This window comes from Mesoplodon bidens (genome assembly GCF_964165515.1).
Source record: "Mesoplodon bidens genome assembly, chromosome: 1".
Taxonomy (NCBI): Eukaryota; Metazoa; Chordata; class Mammalia; order Artiodactyla; family Ziphiidae; genus Mesoplodon; species Mesoplodon bidens.
Window position 1 is genome coordinate 162,593,877 of NC_138176.1, and position 23,274 is coordinate 162,617,150.

The following is a 23,274-nucleotide window of genomic DNA, read 5'->3' on the forward strand; positions in this document are numbered from 1 at the left end:
TTGGTAAGAAAACAATAGTAATATTTCTTTTTTATTGAAATATAACTTATATACATTAAAGTATGCAAGTCTTTAGTGAACTGTTTTATGAATTTTCACATATGTGTCTACTGATGTAACTCAGAATCCCTCCCATCCCTGTCAGTACTCTCCCCAGAGATAACCCTATTCTGACCTCTATCACTATAGATTTGTCTGTTTTATGCACTTCATATAAATGGAATAATATAAAATATATCTTTTTATCCCTGGCATATTTCACTTCATATTATGTCTGTAAGATTCATCCATGTTGTTCACATACACAGTGAGTTCGTTCCTTTTCATTGAACATGGCATGATTTATTTATAAAGATATAGTTGAGAATATTTGCTGATGGTTTGGAAATAGGGTCTGAGAGAAAGATAGGAATCATTTTTAGTCTGAGCTTCCAGAAGACTTGGAATTGCCAGGAGGAAGGCTGTAGAAAGCAATTTTAGGTGTGGGGGATGGGAAAGAGTTCTGTTTGGGGCATGCTGCCTGTGAGATGCTTATTAGACAACCAGTGCAGAGACTGAGGAGGCAGTTGGATATGTTAATCTGAAGTTATGATAAAAGTCTGAGCTGAAGATCTCAATTTGGGAGTCATCAGTGTATACAGATGTTATTTAAGACCTTGGGACTGGATAAGATCTATGAGAGAATGAAGGTGGCTGTCCAGTAAAGTAAGCTGAGGACTGAGCTCTCAGCACGGTCAGGAGCTCAGGGGGAAGATGAACATGGAAAGGAGACTGAGGAGGTGTGGCTGATGATCAGAAGAAGAACCAAATGGTCTAAAAGTAAAACAAGAAAGAATTTCAAGGCGTGAACTGTGGCAAAGGCTGATAATAGGTCAGTAGTGCCTGGGACGAGTTGACAAGAGCTGTTTCAAGGGAGACTGGAGAAAAAACCTGGCTGTATTCTTGTGGAAGCAACTGCTGATTCCCACCCAACAGCCATGCCCTGCTGTTCTTTAGTAACAAGAACTCTGGTTTTATTTAGGGTAAAATGCATCCAGCTATACTTTCTAATCTCCCTTTCATCAAGATGTGACCGTATATGACAAATAAGTAGAAGTGTTTATGGTATTTCTGGGAAGCCAGCTGAAAGGGAGTTGATTCAACCAGGCAGCACCTTGTGTATTAGTCACTTTTGCCCTCTGTATTCATCAGATTTTTACTGTGATAGTTCTATGAAACAAACAACCCAAAAAAATCTCAATGACTTACCACATTCTCTTTTATGCTTCTGGATCAGCAGTTTGGCTGGCTTGGCTGAGCAAGCCTGCATTCTAGGCTTTGGGTCAGGCTCAGGGCAGCTTCAGTTCCAGGCTGAAAGAAAAATATGCTGTCCGCATGGTGGGATGGGAGCTTCAAGAAGCCTTGTGGAAATTTGCCACACCCTCCTAGTGCTTCAGCTCAGAACCCGAAAGACCACTTCTACCCACTGGCCGAAGAATTTACATGATTGAGCCCAAAGTAAATGAAGAGGGTTATTATTCTTCACCAACTATGGAGAAGTAAGAAAAATTGCGTACAAATAGTAACATCTACCACACCTTCTTTTTTTTTTTTTTTTGAAGATGTTGGGGGTAGGAGTTTATTAATTAATTTATTTATTTTTGCTGTGTTGCGTCTTCATTTTTGTGCGAGGGCTTTCTCCAGTTGTGGCAAGCGGGGGCCACTCTTCATCGCTGTGCGCGGGCCTCTCACTATGGTGGCCTCTCTTGTTGCGGAGCACATGCTCCAGACCCGCAGGCTCAGTAGTTGTGGCCCGCCTAGTTACTCTGTGGCATGTGGGCTCCTCCCAGACCAGGGCTCGAACCTGTGTCCCCTGCATTAGCAGGCAGATTCTCAACCACTGTGCCACCAGGGAAGCCCCACACCTTCTTTTATTCATAGTTTCAATGCACTAAAACCCAAAGTGATGGCTAGAGCACCAGCAGCCTTTTTGGGTTATGTGACATTGGAAGCACCAAGCTAAGGTGGTAGAGTAGAAAGATGTGTCCCATTTGTCCATGGAGTCACCATATCAACCATGAACAGGCTAGATCTGACCTTGTTTTATGTGGAAAAAAATAACTGCCATCTTTTTAATTTATTTTTATGTTATATTTTCTATTGCACGTAGCCAAACCTAATATTAATGGACACAAGTGGGTTAAAGTAAGAATGGGAGGTGTATGGACAATACCTTCAAGGAACTTTTCTGTCCTGAATAGCAGAGAGATGGAATAGTACCTGAAGATGCAAAGAAACAAAGGGAGTTTTACTTTTTATTTTAAGTTGGAAAGTATTACAGCATGTTATATAATGATGAGAAAAAACCTAATAAAGAAAAAAGTAATTGATACAAGAAAAGGAAAATTATCGAAGTACTATCCTTGACTAAGCAAGAAAACCTTGACATGTGGTACTTAGAGGTGCTTTTCTTTTGATTTAACTACGGGTCAATTTATACCTATTATATGACCTGAACTATTTAAATTCCATGAATTTTTCCTGAGTGTTTTCCAGGCAACTCCATATATTAAAAATGTTTTGGGCTTCCCTGGTGGCACAGTGGTTGAGAGTCCGCCTGCCAATGCAGGGGACATGGGTTCGTGCCCCGGTCCGGGAAGATCCCACATGCCGTGGAGTGGCTGGGCCCGTAAGCCATGGCTGCTGAGCCTGCGCATCTGGAGCCTGTGCTCCGCAACGGGAGAGGCCACAACAGTGAGAGGCCCGCGTACCGCAAAAAAAAAAAAAAGTTTTATTCATGTTTTTTATTTTGTGCAAATAATAATTGAACCTTTCCAAACCCTAACCCCACCCATGCCCACATTGTTTTTCATTTTGAATAATGAAAGGAAGTAGAGAGAAAGTTTATACTGTTTGGAATTATATGAATGATCAGAGGATGGCCCAATAGCCTAAATTTAAAGAAATAACTCATTAAATGGCACAAATCATCTTGCAAATAAAAGTATAAGACACAGAAAGCTGATAAAGCAAGTAAGAAAAATATTTTTTCTAAGTTCCCTGTCAAAGTGGAATTTTTAAACCCACAGATGTTTAGAGGAGGTAAAAATATACTTCCTTGTTTGATGGAACTGCTACAATTCCAAATATATAAATCCACCCACAGCATTAATTAAAGTTTAAAATTTTTTCTCTCTCTAATATGAGTAGCATAGTGTTTTTACCTGAATAAGGCACTGCTTTTCTTCCCTGTTCTGCCAGATAAGATGCAGGACTCCTTTAAATACATATTTTTTTCCCAAAGGGGGCAGCTTGGGGAGAAATATCTAGAGTTCTATTCGAGACTTGTTAACTTTGAGATGCCTACTAGACATCCCAATGGAGATATTAAGTAACAAGCTGGTTATACAAGTCTGGAGTCCAGGGAAAAGGTCTGAGCTAGAGACATAATGTTGGAGTCATCAGCATTTAGTATGTTTAAAGGCATGGAGCTGTATAAGATTATCTAAGGATTTAGTGTATATAGGAAAAAAATACAGATCTTTAGACTGAGCCCCAGGGTACAGCATTTAGAGGTTAGGGAAATGAGAAAAAATCAGCAGAAGATACTGAGAAGGAGCAGCTGGTGAGGTGGAAGGAAAACAGGAAGACTGGTATCCTGAAGGCAAGAAAAGAAAATGTCCAAGAAGAGATTTATCTCTTTTGACTAATAAGGTGGAAATGGAGATGCAAATGAAATTGGATTATGCAAATGACATTGGAGATCATTAGCGATCCTGAAAAGAGTGTTTAGAGTGAAGGGTGGGATTGAACACCTGTTTAGAGTGGATTCAAGAGAGAATTGAAGAGAAATTAGAGACAAGAATAGACAACTCTTTCTGGAGCTTTGCTGCCAATAGGAAAAGAAAGAAATCGGATGACGAGGTCATGGAATTTTGTTTTTAAGTTGAGAGAAATAACAGTATGTTACTATACTTATGAGAATGACCCAGAAGAGAGGGGAAAGCTGATGATGCAGGAGAGAGATGGGAAACTTACTGGAAGGTTGTAAGCTAGAGAGGATGGGGTCTGTTGCATAGGAAGAAAGCTTGGCTTTAGCTGGGAACATTAACAGTTCATCCAGAATGACAAAAAGTGTTAGAATATGTAGACATCAATGCAAGTAAGGAGTTAGATATGATGGTGGGCGTTGGTGAAGCACTTTCTGATTTATTCACCTTTCTTGGTATTACCAGCTAAGTGAGAATGGGAAGAAAATATGAGAGGTTTCAGGAAAGTTGAAAAGTAAGAAATATCTATCCAGGATAGTAGGAAAGAAAATAAACCCGGAAAATATGATGTGATCACTTGGCAGCTTTAAAGGTCCATTTAGAGCCATCAACATATTTGTGTGTTTTACTACAGCCATTTTCAGCCGTGGATCCAGGTCTGGGAGGAGTTTCATCTGTGGTTTCTCCAAGCAGTGTGACAAACTGAAAAGTGTCAAGAGAGTTGTATACAAGGAAATGGTTAAAATGATTGACCATAGAATTTAAGCTGAGGTCACAAGGGAGAGGAAGACATGAAGGGGGAAGAGGGAGATGGAGAATGCAAAGATGGTAACATCATGGATTGAAGGTCCAAGTGGAGACTAAAGATATTGAAGTCAGGTACTAAAATGGATGAGCAGAAAAGATGGCAAAAGAGTTGTAGAGTACCTAATACTGACATTTTGGAGGAGACACAGTTTCAGCATAAGAGCAAGGGTTACCATGAAAGTGAGGCAGGGTAAAGGGCAAATCACTAAAGGTGAGGTTGAGGAGCCACAGGCCAGGGGGTTGGAAGGCCTATCCAAGCGTACATGTAAATCACTAAGACTTAAAATAGCAGAACTTTGGCAAGAATGACAATGAACCAGAAGCCAACACCTTCACTGAAGATCACCGGTCAGCGATAGACTACAGTGAGGATGAGTACTGATTGGCTAATCTCATAATCTAATGACGTGAGATGCAAAGCTCAGGGGTTTTATGGAAGAAGCTGGGAGAAAGGCAGCAAATACAAACAAGAGCAGGAAGTGCACTTCCCCACCTATAAGAGACACCTCGGGAGGGCTGCAGGGAAAGCCTTAGCCTGAGGCAAATTGTAGGCTTCAGTTTTAACAGGAACACTTTGGTAGGGGTGTTGAGAATGGATTGAAAGAGAGCAAAGTGTGGAAGTAGAATAAGTTAGGAGGCTACTGGAAAAATTTAGGCAAAAGATGTTGGATGCTTATCCCACAAAGATAGCAGAAAAGGTGTGAAGATATAGTCAGTGTCTGAATGTTTTTAAATATACCATAATTCTTCGTACCATTGATTTTAAGATTACCCCCTATTTCTTTTTTTTTTAACATCTTTATTGTAGTATAATTGCTTTACAATGGTGTGTTAGTTTCTGTTGTATAACAAAGTGTATCAGCTATACATATACATATATCCCCATATCTCTTCCCTCTTGTGTCTCCCTCCCTCCCACCCTCCCTATCCCACCCCTCTAGGTGGTCACAAAGCACTGAGCTGATCTCCCTGTGCTATGCAGCTGCTTCCCACTAGCTATCTATTTTACATTTGGTAGGGTATATATGTCCATGCCACTCTCTCACTTTGTCCCAGCTTACCCTCCCCCCCCATATCCTCAAGTCCATTCTCTAGTAGGTCTGCGTCTTTATTCCCATCTTGCCCCTAGGTTCTTCATGACCATTTTTGTTTGTTTTTTAGATTCCATATATATGTGTTAGCATACGGTATTTTTTTTTCTCTTTCTGACATACTTCACTCTGTATGACAGACCCTAGGTCCATCCACCTCACTACAAATAACTCAATTTCATTTCTTTTTATGGCTGAGTAATATTCCATTGTATATATGTGCCACATCTTCATGTAACACTAAGAGAAAAAGCAATGCTACCAGTTAAACTGTGATATAACTTTTTTATGATTTCAATTTTAAGATGCATCCAAATTTCAGAGATGTTAAAATATTAAAATGTGCATCTGTGAACAGATGAAACATAATATATTGTTACACTGGTTGAATGTACTACTGTACGAAGGAAGAAATTCTTTTCCCAAAAAACTAAGAATTAAGAAAACTGAGTGTTTAACATCTTAGAGGGCTTGCTAGAGAAACTCCCTGACAGCTGCTTGAGGAAAAGCAAGGCTGTGCTCCTGTTAGATGACCTTCACTGGACACATTTTGCAACCTGTTTACTAATTGACTCCTGTCAGAGAGTAGCTCCATGTTCCTTGGTATGTCTAATTAATAGCCACACATCAATTTACTCATCATTTGTGTCTCCATATACTACTTGTTACTTCTAGTTAATGGTTCATGTCTGATCGCTGTGAGAAGGTAGCTCAGATTTGTTCAGGCCGCAAATTTATCCCTGTCGCTGATGAGTACTACATTATGGCCACAGGAAGTAAAAGAGGAAAACAGCGGTCTGTGCTAAGTTAAAAGTCTTATGTTCTCCCCTCTTCTCCCATGTTGTATCAAACCAGCATATCTTTGTCATTGGTTCGTAATCCTGACTGCACATTAGAAACACTTCAGGGTACTTCTTAAAAATACTTATTCCTGGACCACAGCCCAGACCAGTTAGATCAGAATCATTGGAGGTGAACTTCAGGCATCCATATTTCTTAGAAAAATACAAGTAATTCAAATATCCCACCACCACTGAAGTCCATGGGTTTTGTCAGTCTCTTCATTAATAAGTAATAAACTTTGATGAGCTCAGATCAATTTGTCTAAGAAATATTGCTTTAACAATATAAGCCATGTAATGGTATATAGCAGGCATCAGAGATGAATACAGAATGATGTGGAAAGTTACAGTGTGTCACTTATGAAAAATAAGATTGTAGAGAGTATTATCTTAATTGAAATAAGTTGTGTCTACATATTTTTGTGTGTATGTATATCTAATTAATATCCAGAGATCAATTTACCTATTATTTTCTTCTCCATATATTGCTTATTATTTCTAGTTAATGATTCATATCTGACCATTATGGAAATATGATTCTGAATTGTACATAATGAAAATTTAAACCTATCACTGATGAATATGACATACACACACTGATACATATACACACATGTACATATGTATCTATACACATATATGACACATACCCATATATGGTGATGGAGTATTAAAAAATGTTTATGATTTTAAATGCTCAAGATTACAGGAGATTTTAGTTTTCTTCTTTCTTTTGACCTCACTTTTGCTATGTAAATGCATTTACTTTGTAATAGAAATTCATTCAGAAACAATAGCCTTATCTATCCATTGGAGAAAATTTGGAAAATTCATAAAACCATAAGTAAGAAAATTTAAATCATTCATGATTCCACCAGCCAGAAATAACCACTTTGGACATTTTGGCTCATTCTTTCCAAAAAATTTTTTTTCTTTATATGAGAGTGTGTGTGAGTATGTGTTTGTATACAGAATTATATACTTATACTGAAAAAAATTTTTAAGTTTTTAACCTTTTTGTTCTCTTAATAAAAGATTTTACCATGTCATTAAAAATTCTCACAAAACATAGGTTACAATGAACTACATAGTATTTTACAACAAGATTGAGGAATACATGCAATATAGGTAGGCTTTAAGCCATAAAAACAAAACAATCCAGTAGAGTTTGGGAGGTCAGAGAGCTGTAAGACTTAACAAGCAATACTGTATGTGTTTGTCTTGAGTGTCCTCTGCAAGGCTCTCTCAAGAACTTGAGCAAGGAGGGCTGCAAAGCAGGTGGCACTGACATTTGTGAATTGTAGTCCTGGGTGTTTCACCATATCATTACAGTGAATATCTGAGTTAATTTAGCAAAGTGAGATGGGTTAATGATAAGAGATTAAGATATGTGAAACTAACTTAGGTAGTCAGGATGCATTCATTTCTAAGGCATTTCCAAGACCAGGATACTTACATAACAAGAACAGCATTTTATCTGGTCATCAGCACCCATGAAAAGTAAGAGATTCACCAATAAATTCCGCAAATGTGTACTGTATTTGGGGGGGAAAAGCAAGACCTTTTATGGTGCCAGGCACTGGTGGATGGAAACATTTTTTTATACCCCAGATTTTCCCTCATTAACCAATTTATCAGCCATAGACCAGCATCATGATGAATATAAGGCCATAAATTTGCTGTGGGTTATTTGTTATTGATATGTGATTTTCTGCTCTTGTGACAGCAGAGGCTGTGTCTGTGGGAAAAAGCCCAAACAAGATTAGATTGAGGTTCCAGAAGCAAAGAGGAACGAATAGGAGTGGAAATGTGTACAAAGGGAGAAGTAGAAAGAAACAGAGAAAAATAGAATAAGATGGATTATTCAAGAAAATTCTGGAGATCAAGAGTGAAATCATTATGAATTTCTAAATTGTGGTTCTACGTAAACTCTTTTTTTTTTTTTTTTTTTTCATTACGCAGGCCTCTCACTGTTGTGGCCTCTCCCGTTGTGGAGCACAGGCTGCGGACGCGCAGGCTCAGTAGCCATGGCTCACGGGCCCAGCCACTCCGCGGCATGTGGGATCTTCCCAGACCGGGGCACGAACCCGTGTCCCCTGCATCGGCAGGCGGACTCTCAACCACTGCGCCACCAGGGAAGCCCCTCTACGTAAACTCTTAAAGAGGAGGAATCTGGCTAGACTGAGGATTTTTTCCCTACATATGGGAATTTTAGTTTCCCAATTACATCTCAGTGGGAGACTTCTTATGATTGAGTTTTAAGTTCACAGATGGTGGAGTCTGGAAAACTGTCACAAATTGACCAACACTAACAAAACTGAAAATCTCTAGCCTGTCTTTTTTTCTATTCCATTTTCTCTGCCCTCTTTCTTTCTCTCATGACACTAAATCTCTGCCAGTGTTTGTCTGGAAACAAAATGTGAATCAGAGTTTCAAGATACACTGAGTCTGGAAGCACTACTGTTTCTTGGTTATAAGGACTTACAAGGATAACAGTGATTAACCTGTTATTGTTATAGTACTCAGACTTTGTTTAAGGATTGTTGTCATTTGTTGTATTATTTTATGGTCAACTGATACATTTTAACACCAAATATCATACATTTTGACTGTTGGCACTATATTATTTTATTCTTTATTCCTCTTCAGGAGTTTAGAAGGAAGAGACTATAAAAGACATGGAATTTAAGTAATACAGCTTTGCAGATGCTAGGGGAACATGGGGTGAAAGATACCCCAGAATACAATTCCTGAAGAGACCCATCCACTTACCGAGTCCTTGTGCAAATCTAGCCAAGACTGAGGAGAAAAAGAAGTAAAAAATGAAATATTTTAGTACACATTTGGGAACTCTTTAGGTTTTTCTGAGGAAACAAGAAACCACCATAAGAAAGGGGTACTTGTAAGTGTTTAATTTTATATGTTGGGGTCAAGTATGGAGCATTTTATATGTCTAGCAAAGAGGCCATTGGGTTATGCTGTCATCTGGGACATTATATAAGTCTATTAACTGAATTTGTTTAGACAACATAGCTGAGAGTTCTTTAAGATTGGGAAATAGGATAGTTGCTTTCTTGGTTTAGTATACAAAGTGACATTGAAGTAAAATTGACCTAAGCATTTTTTGGTCGTATTTCAGAAGCATTTCATAGCACCCTCCAAGAAACTGCCTTGAAAGCCTGCATCCCCACAGCATTGGTCTCAGATGGGCATAGAAAAAGTAATAAGGTTAGGAAAGTATTGTAATGAAAGCTCACATTGGAAATTTCTGACACTCTTCCAGTCCCTTTCCTTGAGAGGAATTACATCACCACTGTTTTACATCTTACTGTTGTCTCTCACTGTTAACTCTATTCAGTTAACAAGGGGAGAACATCTGTATAATCTAGCTACATGATCTAGCATCCACCAAGAATTCAGACGCTTTTCTCCATCTTCACTGCTCTCCCTGCTTCACCAAGAGGAGAGTTTGTGATACAGACCAAGCAAAAACGCCTTTACTTCTGCTCTTGGAATTTCATGCAGGGTTTTGGGTCTCATCCTGTTGCAAATGAGGCACTTCATCCAAAGAGACCCATGGCAGGATGGAGGGAGAGGCAGAGGGGTCAAGCCAAGTTCATAGGAAACTAGGGCCTCACCTCTTAATGAAGAGGTGATAATGAAGAGCATTATCATGTGAATGTGTATGTGTGTTCTCTTTTGAAATCTTTTAATATGAGGGCTTCCCTGGTGGCACAGTGGTTAAGAATCCGCCTGCCAATGCAGGGGACACGGGTCTGAGCCCTGGTCCGGGAAGATCCCACATGCTGTGGAGCAACTAAGCCTGTGCACCACAACTACTGAGCCAGTGCTCTAGAGCCAGTGAGCCACAACTACTGACCCTGCGTGCCACAACTACTAAAGCCCACACGCCTAGAGCCTGTGCTCTGCAACAAGAGAAGCCACTGCAATGAAAAACCCAGGCACCGCAATGAAGAGTAGCCCCCACTCACCACAACTAGAGGAAGCCATGCACAGCAGCAAAGACCCAATGCAGCCAATAATTAATTTAAAAAATCCTTTAATATGATATAATTTCTTTAATTAGGCAACATATTTTCCTTTTAGTGGAAGGTGAATTCTACAAAAGAGAGAGATTAAAGTTTCTGTGTCCCCACCATATTAACAAAAGATAGGGGAAAAAAAGCACATGATCATCTCAATAAATGCTGAAAAAGCTTTTGACAAAATTCAACATCCATACATGATGAAAACTTTCATCAAAGTTTGTATAGAGGGAACATATCTTGACTTAGTAAAGGCCATTTATGACTAAACCTCAGCTAACATCATACTCAACTATGAAAAGCTGAAACCCTTTCCTCCAAAATAGGAACAAGACAAGGATGTCCACTCCCACCACTTCTATTTAACACAGTATTGGAAGTCCTAGCCACAGCAATCAGACAAGAAAAAGAAGTCATCTGATTTGTAAGGGAATAAGTAAAACTGTCAGTATTTGCAAATATCATGATACTGCACATAGAAAACCCTAAAGCGTCCACCAAAAAATTGGTAGAACTAATAAGTGAATTCAGTAAAGTTGGAAGAACTGCAAGCCAGAACATTGTCCCAGGCTAACATTGTGAACCAGCCAGTCAATGACTTATACAAGCTTCAGTGGTACCAAGTACCTTACCTACAGAGCATAATGGCTACTTCACTTTCTGTTTAAAATCTCACACAGATTGCTCTTGTGGCCAGTCCTAACCTGGAACCATAGAAGGAAGGGAATTTGGGAAAATGTAGTTCCACTTTTAGCTAAATAGCTCAAAACTGCTGCAATTTCCCAATAATGCTTTACAATTATACCCTTTCATTTCTAATCTCCATCTCATTATTTTATGCTTTGTCCAAAATATAACTTGACTTTGTTAGCTATTTGTTATCTGTCAGTACTGAATATATTTCAATTCTCTTTAAAATGTATTTATTTAATGAGATGCTTTCCATCAGTATGCCTGTCTTTGCAGCCTTGTTTTAGAGTCAGGTGTGGAGTAACCCAGACTTGATGGCTTTCCCTGTCCATTTTAGACCCTTCTGTAACACACATTTCTCTTTCCTTGGATCTTGACTGAGTACTTCATATCTCAGCTCGACTTTGCTTCTAAACTCTGACTACAGACACATTTCTGAGCATCCTTATTTTACTTTTCTATTATCATTTTCTAATTTTCAAAAAATTAAATATAGTTTTATATCATCCATGTATAGCAAACTCATCAACTATCTCTTTGGGAGAACTGAAGGGGCATGCTGGCTATATTCTGGTAGATACTCATCTTGTCTAATTAATAAATTGTTGAAAATGAATAATAGACTATGAAATATAGAAAGTTTTCCTCTTAAGATAGAGGCTGTTTGTTCAGCAAAACTTGGCTCGTGGGAGGGGGTAGAATTGGGGTACCTTACTATTTAATTTTCCCTCGTGATTTTTCAAACTTAAAATAATCAACAAGATCTTGCTGGTCTACTTGTTATATTCCAGAAGAATAGATTTCAATAGGTAAAAAGCAGCTTAGTAACAAGTGAATTGTTCACATTCACCAGATCAACCTATTTTGAACATTCTTTTATGTTTATCCATTATTATAGTACATAAGAAAATGTCAGATATTCCAAATTACATTTCTAAAATTATACAGAGCACTTGTACTGCATTTGTTTTCTTCCAGCATTTTTCAGCATGATTCAAAATCACATGCTTCTGGTTAACATTTTTCTAGTCGATGTCATTGAAGATTTCCTTGGAAATCATTTCCTAATGCCTGCAGATGTTTTATTTCTGGCCTTCTACCTCTAGGATTAAATTTCAGACACTAACCTATCTTTGTAGAATCAGTAATGAGGTATCTGGCAAAATACTCATGATAACAAGTAGATCAAATATTTCCTAAGTAGTAAATAGGAAGTAATATTTTGAGGGAAAGAGAGCTTAATGCAATTAAATTACAAACCTTATATATGCTCTAGAGCACGTACTAGGCCTTTTTTCCATTTTCCTCAACTGCTCACGATCTCACATGCTGTTGGAAGTTAATAAATATCCATCAGTGATTGATGACATTGAGCATACTCTACTCAGAGACTAATACCATCAGATATTTACCAAGCAGCCAACATCAGTGAAATTTTCATCACATTGCTCAGCTGGGTTCCATGCCTCCGGGATATCCCTGCTGCAATCTGCCCTGTGTTCTAATACTAAATTAATCTTTCTGAAGCTCTACTTTTATCATATCACTCCCTTGTTAAAAAATATATATGATGTATACTCTTTGCCAACTGAACTATGTCCACACTCCTTAACATTACTGACCAAATCTTTCCTTTTTCTGGCACAATCTCCTGCCAGCCACCTCCTCACCAACCTCTCCTAGCCTCTCAACTCTACTCACTAGCCGTAATCCAAGCTGTCAAGTCTTCAAATGTACCAAATAGGTCAAGTATGTTCTATCCTTTTTCCAGGTCTTTGCTCCAGCTGTTCATTGCTTTGAACAGTCCCCCACCCAACTCCATCCCATGGTCCCCTTTGCCTAGATAATTTCTGTTAATCCTACAAATTTCAGCTTTAATATTTCTTACTCCTTGGGAAGTGTCGGGGAGGAGAAAATTTCCCCCACTATCCCTCTTGAGTTCTTGTGGCTGGACTGATAATTAAATTGACCCAAGACAGATTAACAGAAGAAAAAAACATTTTAATTCATGCACACAGAGGTCTCATAGAAATCTGGGACCTAAGAACTGGCTAATGCAGGCAGCTTTTGTACTTTTTAGACAAAGAAACAATAAATTTGTGAGGAATTGGCAACAAAGAAACTTAGGTTTAGGGTGCTCAATTAGTGAAGAATCTAAACAGAGTTTGGGCTTGGGAAAGTAAATTAAAGAAGTAGCAAGATTTGTTTACACAGGATTCTCTGCCCAAATTCCTGTCTCTGGTGACAAAGGTGTCCTACCTCCAGATGCAGGGAGTGCACCTTTCACATGAAAGATTTCTTTCCTGCTTTTAGGGAGACAGAAAGAAGAGTCAAGTGTTCTTTTTGCATTGGCCATTTCTTAATTAACTTTAACTTTCAAAATAAACAATATGCTATCATGGTATATTCTGTGGCAGCCCGCCCTGAGCCCCAACAAAAGGCATCCCTGGACATCCTAGACTGGTTGGGGTGTCTCTGCTTGTGCTTACCTAGCACCTGTACTCCCCTGTCTGAAGTAGGCTGAAGGATGACCCCTCAAAGGATCAGATCCTATTCTCTAGACACTTTAAAGCTTGCTTTATAAGCAAAAAGGGTCTTTGCAGATGTGATTACATTAAGGATCTTCAGACGGAGAGATTATCCCAGATTATCTAGGAGGGCCCTAAATGCAATCACAAGTGTCCTTATAAGAGGAAGGCAGAAGGAAATCTCATACAGTCAGAAGAGGAAAAGACACACAGAAGAAAAGGTGGTGTGAAAATGGAAGCTGGAAGAGGGAAGAAACAGATTCTCCCCTAGAGCCTCTGGAGGGACCACAACCTTGCAGCACCTGGATTTCAGCCCAGTGATACTGATTGCTGACTTTCGGCCTCCAGGACTATAAGAGAACACATTTCTATTGTTTTAAGTCACTAAATTTGTGGTAATTTGTTGCAGCAGCCTAGGGAAACTAATACACTATCATAGTTCTATCAGTCAGGGGTCCATCAGACAACAGATGATAGTCAAACTGGTGAACAAGAGTCAAATAAAGGGAGGGTGTAGTAACACAAGGCTAATAAAAATAAGTTGCCCTTATCATTTCTGAGGGGACAGGGGAAGGGAGCTGTTTCCAGAACTCAACAAGTAACTGAATGGCGACGGCTCCCCAGTGGGAGCTATGGCCTTTAGTAGGGGACCTGGTCAATTTACAGTGACCCAGCAGGGAGAAAACCAGGGGAATCAATATCCCAGCCTCACCCTATCTCTACCCTCTGATCTCCCTCTTTTTGGTTAAACCCAGAAGCTAAGGGTAAGGGAGTCTTCATATATTCCACAAAATGTATGAGTCTCTCAGAGCAGAGAGCCAAGTGGAAGGAGGTGGTAGAGACTGGATGGTAGGGGAATTATCCTATTCAATTGCAATGGCTCATTTAATTACCTAACTCCCTCCCTGTGCTTTAAATGCCAGCAACTACTCCATCTGTCCTCTTTATTATGAATTCCAGTGCCTGACCTGGAACTTTACAAAATATTTATCAGGTAAAATTAATTAACAAAACAACACCCCATAGAAGAATTAGAGACCCTTCACAATTGGGATCTAGTCTCCTATTTCCAGTTTCATTTTCCACTATTTGCCTTTAAGAACCCTCTGCTGGAGGCCAGGATGGACCACGAAATAGTAACGAAGCATGCTTCACCCTCTCCCACCTCCACACCTCTGCTCATGCCTGCTCGTCTTCCTCAGCCATCCTCACCGCCTCTACTGAATTTCTGTCATTCTTTGAAGGCCATCTTTTAGGCTACCTCCTCCATGACATCTGTCAGGATCACCCTGTCGAAAATGATGCCCTCCTTCTTGGCACTCTTTCAGCTCTCATTTGTATATCCCTGGTAGCAGTAACTTTTTATAGCTGTGTTCTTTTGTCATGTGTACACATGTCATAACTTAACTTGAAGACAGTAGTATCTTGAGAGCTGCCTCTCCATCTCATAAAATGACACAGGATTCTAAACAGGATTTAGCAGTGATTTAAAAGTAAGTGCACAAAAAAACAATGTGAAATAAGTAAATTAACTGTAAGCTTTTTGTTAATTAGCATATTTCATGGTCACCTAGCTATCCTAGTCTCTCTTTGTTTTTCCTACTGAAAGCTAAAAGAATCTTCTTGGGATGTCAACTTTATCTCTTTCTATAATAGTAGTTTCCTCATTTAATAAAAGTCAGTCACACAAGAAAAGTCCCCACTCTTGACTTACGAAGTTAGTAATTCATAGAAGTACTGTGTTGTACTATAAAGCATCATGAAGAAGGATTTGCCCTCCGAGGTGATGGGAGGTAGTAACAAATCTTCAGGAATCCCTCTGGCATTTCTGAAGTTTGTCTTGAGGTCTGAATTTTCCAGATTTGGCACTCCTCAGAACCCAGGGCAAGGTAAAACTGATTTTCATATAACGGCTTGTAAAAGAGGAAAAATAGAAAGAAAAGAGTCATCAGGATTCAGAGGAGTGGAATGTATGCTAACCAAGTTCTATGACATTTTAATAAAAGTCATATTAGAGGAACAAATACTAGATTTAAGAAAGCTAAAATGATATATTCTGCTGCAAAATTCTATATCTCTTAATATCAGAATAAACATTAAAAAAATCCTTATTCACTATTACCAGGAATATTTAGGAACACTTATGAAAGTTTATGAAATTTACTGTCCCATTTCACTATAGTATCACCTAAAAAGAGAATATAGAGCTGAGTACATTTCCCCAAGGACTATTATAAAGGATGGTATGAATACCTAACATATTGATTTTATTGCTGTCAGAAACACATACTTCCATACATAAAAGCAATGTCGTTCAGTAACTATGTTTTGCAAATGACTGCAGCACCATAACTACATCCCAGAAAAACTCATATGTGAATATCTTTGGAAATATTTAAGCTCTTTAATATTTGAGTTGCTTATAAATGTTTATCTGTGCTATGTTTTCCTTCCAAAACCTACCAAGCTTACATCGTTGTAATGCATAAGTCAATATTTGCATATGGATGTGAGTCAACACAGCTTTGCGATAGATTCATTTAGATGCAGTGGGCAGAATAAAATACGTGTTTTCTAAAAGAATAGCTCCTCTTGGCTATTCAAAAGCAACTCAACGTTCAGTGTTTCACAGCTACTTAAACGAGTGGAAAGTTAATAGCTAAATTCTGAAAGAATAAAAAGTATTTGAAAAAGAAGAACACCATGCATTACTCAGAACTGAAGCAGCTTCCCATTCTTTCAACATGGAGATACCACACATTCTGCTTTTCAACACTCTGTACACGCAGTATTACAGAACTGGGACCTTTAGACTCAGTGGCCAGAGCATCTTTTGGGTCCTAACGTAACTTAGATAGGACAGAGTTGATACTGACTAGTAGTACTAAGTCAACTTATCAAGTCAACTGCACCAGAAAGCATAAGGAGACACTCCAAACTCAGATCAAGGAGCATTTTTGTCTCAAATGTACATAAATTATATAACCCTCCTTCCTCTACATTGGTTGTGGACCAAATGGGCCCTCCATATCTTGTAAACTATCTTGGATTTCTAAAATAAAGTCTTGCATCTTTCTTTTAAAGATTCAAAATTGCTCAACATTTAAATACCAAGACATAGTCTCAGCTACTATGCCCATGAATGATACAAGGGACTAGCAGAGATGCCTAAAACAATTAACTTGATAAAGGGAATGAGGCGAAGGAGCACTTACATTTGAGATTCAAGCCCCAACATCTTAAGATAAAGTTAAACCCCTAGCAGCAAAGAAGAGAGGAAGAGATTTCCAAGGTTTCCTGCTTGCCCCCATATTTTCCTCCTTTTTGTGTTAATATGAAATTTTAGGACGTGCTAACAGGCACAAGGAACAAATGCTGGATCAGAAGTAAATTCCAATTACTCAGCCATAAAAAGAAACGAAATTGTGTTATTTGTAGTGAGGTGGATGGACCTAGAGTCTGTCATACGGAGTGAAGTAAGTCAGAAAGAGAAAAACAAATACCATATGCTAACACATATATATGGAATCTAAGAAAAACATGGTTCTGAAGAACCTAGGGACAGGGCAGGAATAAGACACAGACATAGAGAATGGACTTGAGGATACGGGGAAGGGGAAGGGTAAGCTGGGACAAAGTGAGAGAGTGGCATGGACATATATACACTACCAAATGTAAAATAGATAGCTAGTGGGAAGCAGCTGCATAGCACAGGGAGATCAGCTCGGTGCTTTGTGACCACCTAGAGGGGTGGGATAGGGAGGGTGGGAGGCAGGGAGATGCAAGAGGGAGGAGATATGGGAACATATGTATATGTATAACTGATTCACTTTGTTGTAAAGCAGAAACTAACACACTATTGTAAAGCAATTATAATAAAGATGTTTTAAAAATAATTTTTAAAAACGAAGTAAATTCCACACTCAGGAGCTCCCAAGCCTACTAGTGGAAACAACACATGAGAATTAAGAATTATAAATTTTCGATCAGTGGAGCATGCAGTTCCAGGTGAGTGATCAAGCAATGCTTCATGGAGGTGGCATCGAGTTAGGCCTGGAGAAATGGGCAGTAGTGGGGCTTATGGACATAGGGAAATATTGCTACACATTGTGAAATGACTAGAACTTCTCTGCTTCCTTGTTCCCATGCCAATATGCTGAGCATTCTCATAAAGCAGGTTTGTCCATTCCTCCTCCTGTGTTTTAGTATTTGGCCCAGAGGTTTCCTAAATGATTGCACTGAAATCGCTGTGGTCCAAATGTGGCTACTTATTCACTCAAATTTTCACTCTCAGTGGCATAGTTGTGCACGTGTCTTTCGACCTCTGTTGCTCCCTCCTGCACCCTTGCTCAGTTTGTCATCTGTTCATAGTTTGTTTTCTCATACTCAGTAGTTTACAGTTTTCATTTTGGGTGATTAGTTGGGGTTACCAAATATTCGTAAAAGAAAAATTATCAGTAAATATTTTTTAATTCTAAATTGAAAAGAAATAGACCCACATACATGACAAGGATGGGTGAATATCTGCAATTCAATGTGATACACCACATTAAAAAAAAAACGATAGATAAAAATCATAGGATCATCTCATTAGATGCAGGAAAAGCTTCAGACAAAATTCAACATTGATTTATGATTAAAAACTCTTGGGCTTCCCTGGTGGCGCAGTGGTTGAGAGTCCGCCTGCCGATGCAGGGGACGCGGGTTCGTGCTCCGGTCCGGGAAGATCCCACATGCCACGGAGCGGCGGGGCCCATGAGCCATGGCCACTGAGCCCGTGCGTCCGGAGCCTGTGCTCCGCAACCGGAGAGGCCACGGCAGTGAGAGGCCCACGTACGGCAAAAAAAAAAAAAAGAACTCTTAACAAAGTGAGTATAGAGGGAACTTGCCTCAACATAATAAAGGCCACATATGACAAACTCACAGCTAACATCATACTCAATGGTGAAAAGTTGAAAACATTTTCTCTATGATCAGGAACAAGACAAGGATGCTCGCCACTTTTATTCACCGTAGTCTTGGAAGCAAAGGTAGCCTTTTCAACAAATGGTGCTAGAACAATTTAATATCCACATGCAAAAAAAAACAAAAACAAATTCTAGACTTTATACTCTTCACAGAAATTATCTCAAAATGGGGACTTTCCTGGCGGTACAGTGATTAAGACTCCGTGCTTCCAATGCAGGGGGCATGGGTTCCATCCCTAGTCAGGGAACTAAGATACCACATGCTGCATGGCGCAGCCACAAAAACCAAAAAACAAACAAACAAAAAAATTATCTCAAAATGGATTATAAACCTAAACATAAAATGCAAAACTATAAAATTCCTAGAAGATACCATAGGAGAAAACCTAGATGACCTTGGGTATGGCAATAACTTTTTAGATACAAAGGCATGTGAGGTCAGGGGTATATTGAAATTCTGTGTACTTTCTGCTCAATTTTGCTATGATCCTAAAACTGCTCTAAAAAATACAGTCTATTTAAAAGGGAAAAAAATCCTAGAAAGCCTACTGATGGTTAGTATTTGATTCATAAGTAGTGGTGATCCACGGAAGATTTCTATAAGCAGGGGAATGATATAACTCTGCTTCCAAAGGTTAATCTGGGGGGCAAAGCACAATAAGGAGGGGAGGGGAGAGAGTGAAAAGGAAGCTGAACCCCATGTGATTGCTCCTGGGTGGTGTATTTGGTAGATAGCAAGGAGCTTGACAATGGCGATGGAGGGAAGGGAAGAGAGATCAACGCTGTCATGGTGAAGGGACCCACATGGTTTGGCATATGGTTAGATGCCACACTTTGTTAGATGCTATTTGTAGATGAGGATGAGAGGAAAAGAAGAAGGTAACAAAATGACCTAAGGGACTAGAAGAAAGATGATGCCATTAAAAGAGGTATGAAACATTGAAGAAAATAAAAGGAGGAAGGATGTAGTATAGTTCCAGATTAGCACACATTCTATGAAGGGCCTCTAGAGCATAATTCTAGATTGATACACCTAAATCATATTGTCACAGTACACAGGCAAGTTTTGCAGATGTTTTCAGTGATTGCCTAGCAGGCAACCAATCTTCCCACTTGCTCTGTAGCAAGAATCCCTGAAAACAGTGTGTGATGCTCTAGAGGAACCAGTTCCTCTGCCTAGGAGGAAGAAAATTGGTTAAATCAATCATACACAGTTAATCTAAGAAGCTGTGTTCAGGAAGAAAGCTGTGCTGTCACAGAGAGGGGCTTGGGTTTTAAATCAAAGAACCTGGGTTTTGTGTGCCATTTCTGCCACTTAATGAACTTGAACCTGGAATAAGTTATTCTTCTCTTCTCTTTAGTTTTTCATTTAAAATGTGTATACACTAACATGTAACTCATAGAATAGTAATGAGAATAAATGGAGTAATCTATGTGAAGGCGTTTTGTAAAGTGCTCCGCAAAAGTGAAGGATTTAAAGTTATTTCTCCTCAGCAGAGTGAGGATCCCATAACAGATCTGGGTGGAAAAGATTTTACCAAAAGGAGGGAAACCAGCTTTATACCAGGTCACTTTTTGGTAATTGAAATAGTGATATTATGGTGGCATGTAGCCATGGGGACCAGATGAAAAGTGGCCCCTGGACTAGGGCTGCCCCACCCCGGGCATGGAGTCCTACCCTCTGCTCTGAACGGGCTCCCCTGGTTCCCACACCGTGACATCTCACCTCGGTGTTACTGCCTCTCCTCTTCATGTTGGGTCATCTAAAGATTTAGATATCAGAACCATCGCTCAAAACCATCCCATTCAGTTAGCATTGATGCACAACAAACTGCGCCAAAACTTAATGGCTGAAACCAGCAACCATTTCCTACTTCGCACAAGTCTGTGACTCAGGGAGCAGGTCTGCCGATCTGGGCTGGGCTCCAATGATCTCAGCAGGGGTCACCGATGCCTTGGGATTCAGGGGGAGGGTTGCTGGGGCCTGGCTGGTCCAGAGAGTCTTGACTGGGACCTCTTGGCCCTCCTACACATCTCACATGATTCTGGGAGGCTAGCCTGGGTGTTTTCTCATGAAAGGATCCAGGGCATGTGGATATTTCAAGTGGAAATGTGCACGCACTTTTTCAAGCCTCAGCTTGTGCCATGTTTGCCACTAATTTTCACTTGTAAGCACTGATTTCTGGAGTCCTGACTTCCTCTCCTTTCCAGGCCAGGCCGTAGAACAGCACTTAATTTTTTTATTTAGAAAATGGGGATGATACTGTACCTATTGCTTCATACGTATTTTTATCATTTATTAGTACGTGACAAATTTATTTCCTAAGACAAAGTATCTCTCTGTAGCAGGGATCAAATCCTGCCTGCTGCATGTTTTGGACAACTGTAAGCAAAGAATGGTTTTTACATTTTTAAGTGGTAAAGGAAAAAAAATCAAAAGAATGTTATTTTGTGACACAAGAAAATTGTATGAAATTCCAACTTTAGGGTCCAAACTAAAGTTCTGTTGGGATATAGCCACACTCATTATCTATCATCTATGACTGCTTTTGCTCTACAGCAGCAAAATTAAATTGTTGCAGTAGGGACCATATGGCTCCCAAAGCCTGAGATATTTACTACCTGGCTCTTTACAGAAAAAGTTTGCCAAGCCCTGTTCTATAGCGTGACTTCCGAAGGCTGAACAGTGATTATTCTCTGTGGCCATACTGTCAAGATCTAAGGTATAAATATTGAATATGGAGGTTATACTCAAGTTTTAGTATTACAGATAACAACTTTGAAAAAGAAATACTGTGTATATTTCTCAATTATTCCTTAGATCAGTTCTTAGAAATGGAATTGTTGAGGCCAAAGATAAGCACATTTTTTTTTTTTTTTTTTGCGGTACATGGGCCTCTCACTGTTGTGGCCGCTCCCGTTGCGGAGCACAGGCTCCGGACGCACAGGCTCAGCGGCCATGGCTCATAGGCCTAGCTGCTCCACGGCATGTGGGATCTTCCCGGACCGGGGCACGAACCCATGTCCCCTGCATCGGCAGGTGGACTCTCAACCACTGCGCCACCAGGGAAGCCCGATAAGCACATTTTTAAGGCTTTGATACATACTGCCAATTTGCCATACCTTTAAGATAGATAAAATATCATTTAAAATATAATTTTAGGCCCAGTTTTTAAGAGTCATTTTTATTAGAAATGGATATGGAACTTGCTCAAAGAACATTTTGATCTCTAAATTCATTTGACTTTTTTTTCCCATAATGATGTAATCAATTTTGTAAATGTTCCCTTGGTCATACTGGTGGCCCAGGGATTCCCAGCCTCTCAGGCAGAGGAAACTGATGAAGGATATCAGATCCCACCGTATCCCTTAATGCATGTATGCTGAATCATATGACACTTTTTTTTTTTTTTTTTTTTTTGCGGTACGCAGGCCTCTCACTGCTGTGGCCTCTCCCGTTGCGGAGCACAGGCTCCAGACGCGCAGGCTCAGCGGCCATGGCTCACAGGCCCAGCCGCTCCGCGGCATGTGGGATCTTCCAGGACCGGGGTACAAACCCGTGTCCCCTGCAACGGCAGGCGGACTCTCAACCCACTGCGCCACCAGGGAAGCTCGACACTCTCTTTTTTAAAAAAAACCATAATTTTCTTAAAAACTAATTATATATCTATAACAGTTAAGCACAGAAAGGGAAAATTTTCTCTTGACTTTGTAGGCCAGGTATTACTGTTTACATATTGATGGCCTGTCTGATAACAAGAGACTTCTCCATCTTTTACCCAAGTTCCAAGTGTTTTATTTTATTTACCTCTTACACCAAGTTCCACCTTTTATCCCCCTACTGTTTCCATCTCAAGGCCCTTTACTTTTTCTGCAGTACCCTGTAGATTATCTACAGGTATCCTCTCCTTAGTCTGGGTTGTAGACATGCTCAGAATTCAATCCTCCGTTTGCCCCAAATAGGGAAGAGGTAGACCCAACTCGGACATTTGTTAGAGGAATGAACATCAGGATCCAAAACAGAAAAAAAATATGTCTGAGCTAAAGACCCTGAAAGGAAGCCCCAAATCAGAATTTGGTGAGGTCTTATACAAATGCCAAGTCCAAAAAGCAGATGAGTCCAAAATCACAAATGAGGTTTCCAGGCAAGATTCAGGAGCCAGACAGAAAGTTATAAGAATGAGAGGCATTCCTCCCATTCAGATATTCCAGGTCAATTTCTGTTACCATCTTTAGAGTGAATATGACTTACCTTTTTTGGATACTGGAGGTGTCAGATTATTTTAAGAGTAACGACAGAGAGTAGCCACAAAGGTTCAACTAAATATAATATTTAACAAATTCCAAAATATAATTTATAAATGGGAATAACCAATAAAGTTTCTATCTATCATTTCACTATATGGATTAAAATTTATTTCAGGAAGATTTTGTACAGAAAAGTCTTTTTTCACCTTCTGTTGGCCCACATGGAAATTACGTTTGCTGTCCTTATATATTTTAAAAGGTTGAAAAGATAAATACCACTGTGAGTTCATTCAACTAAAAGTTAAG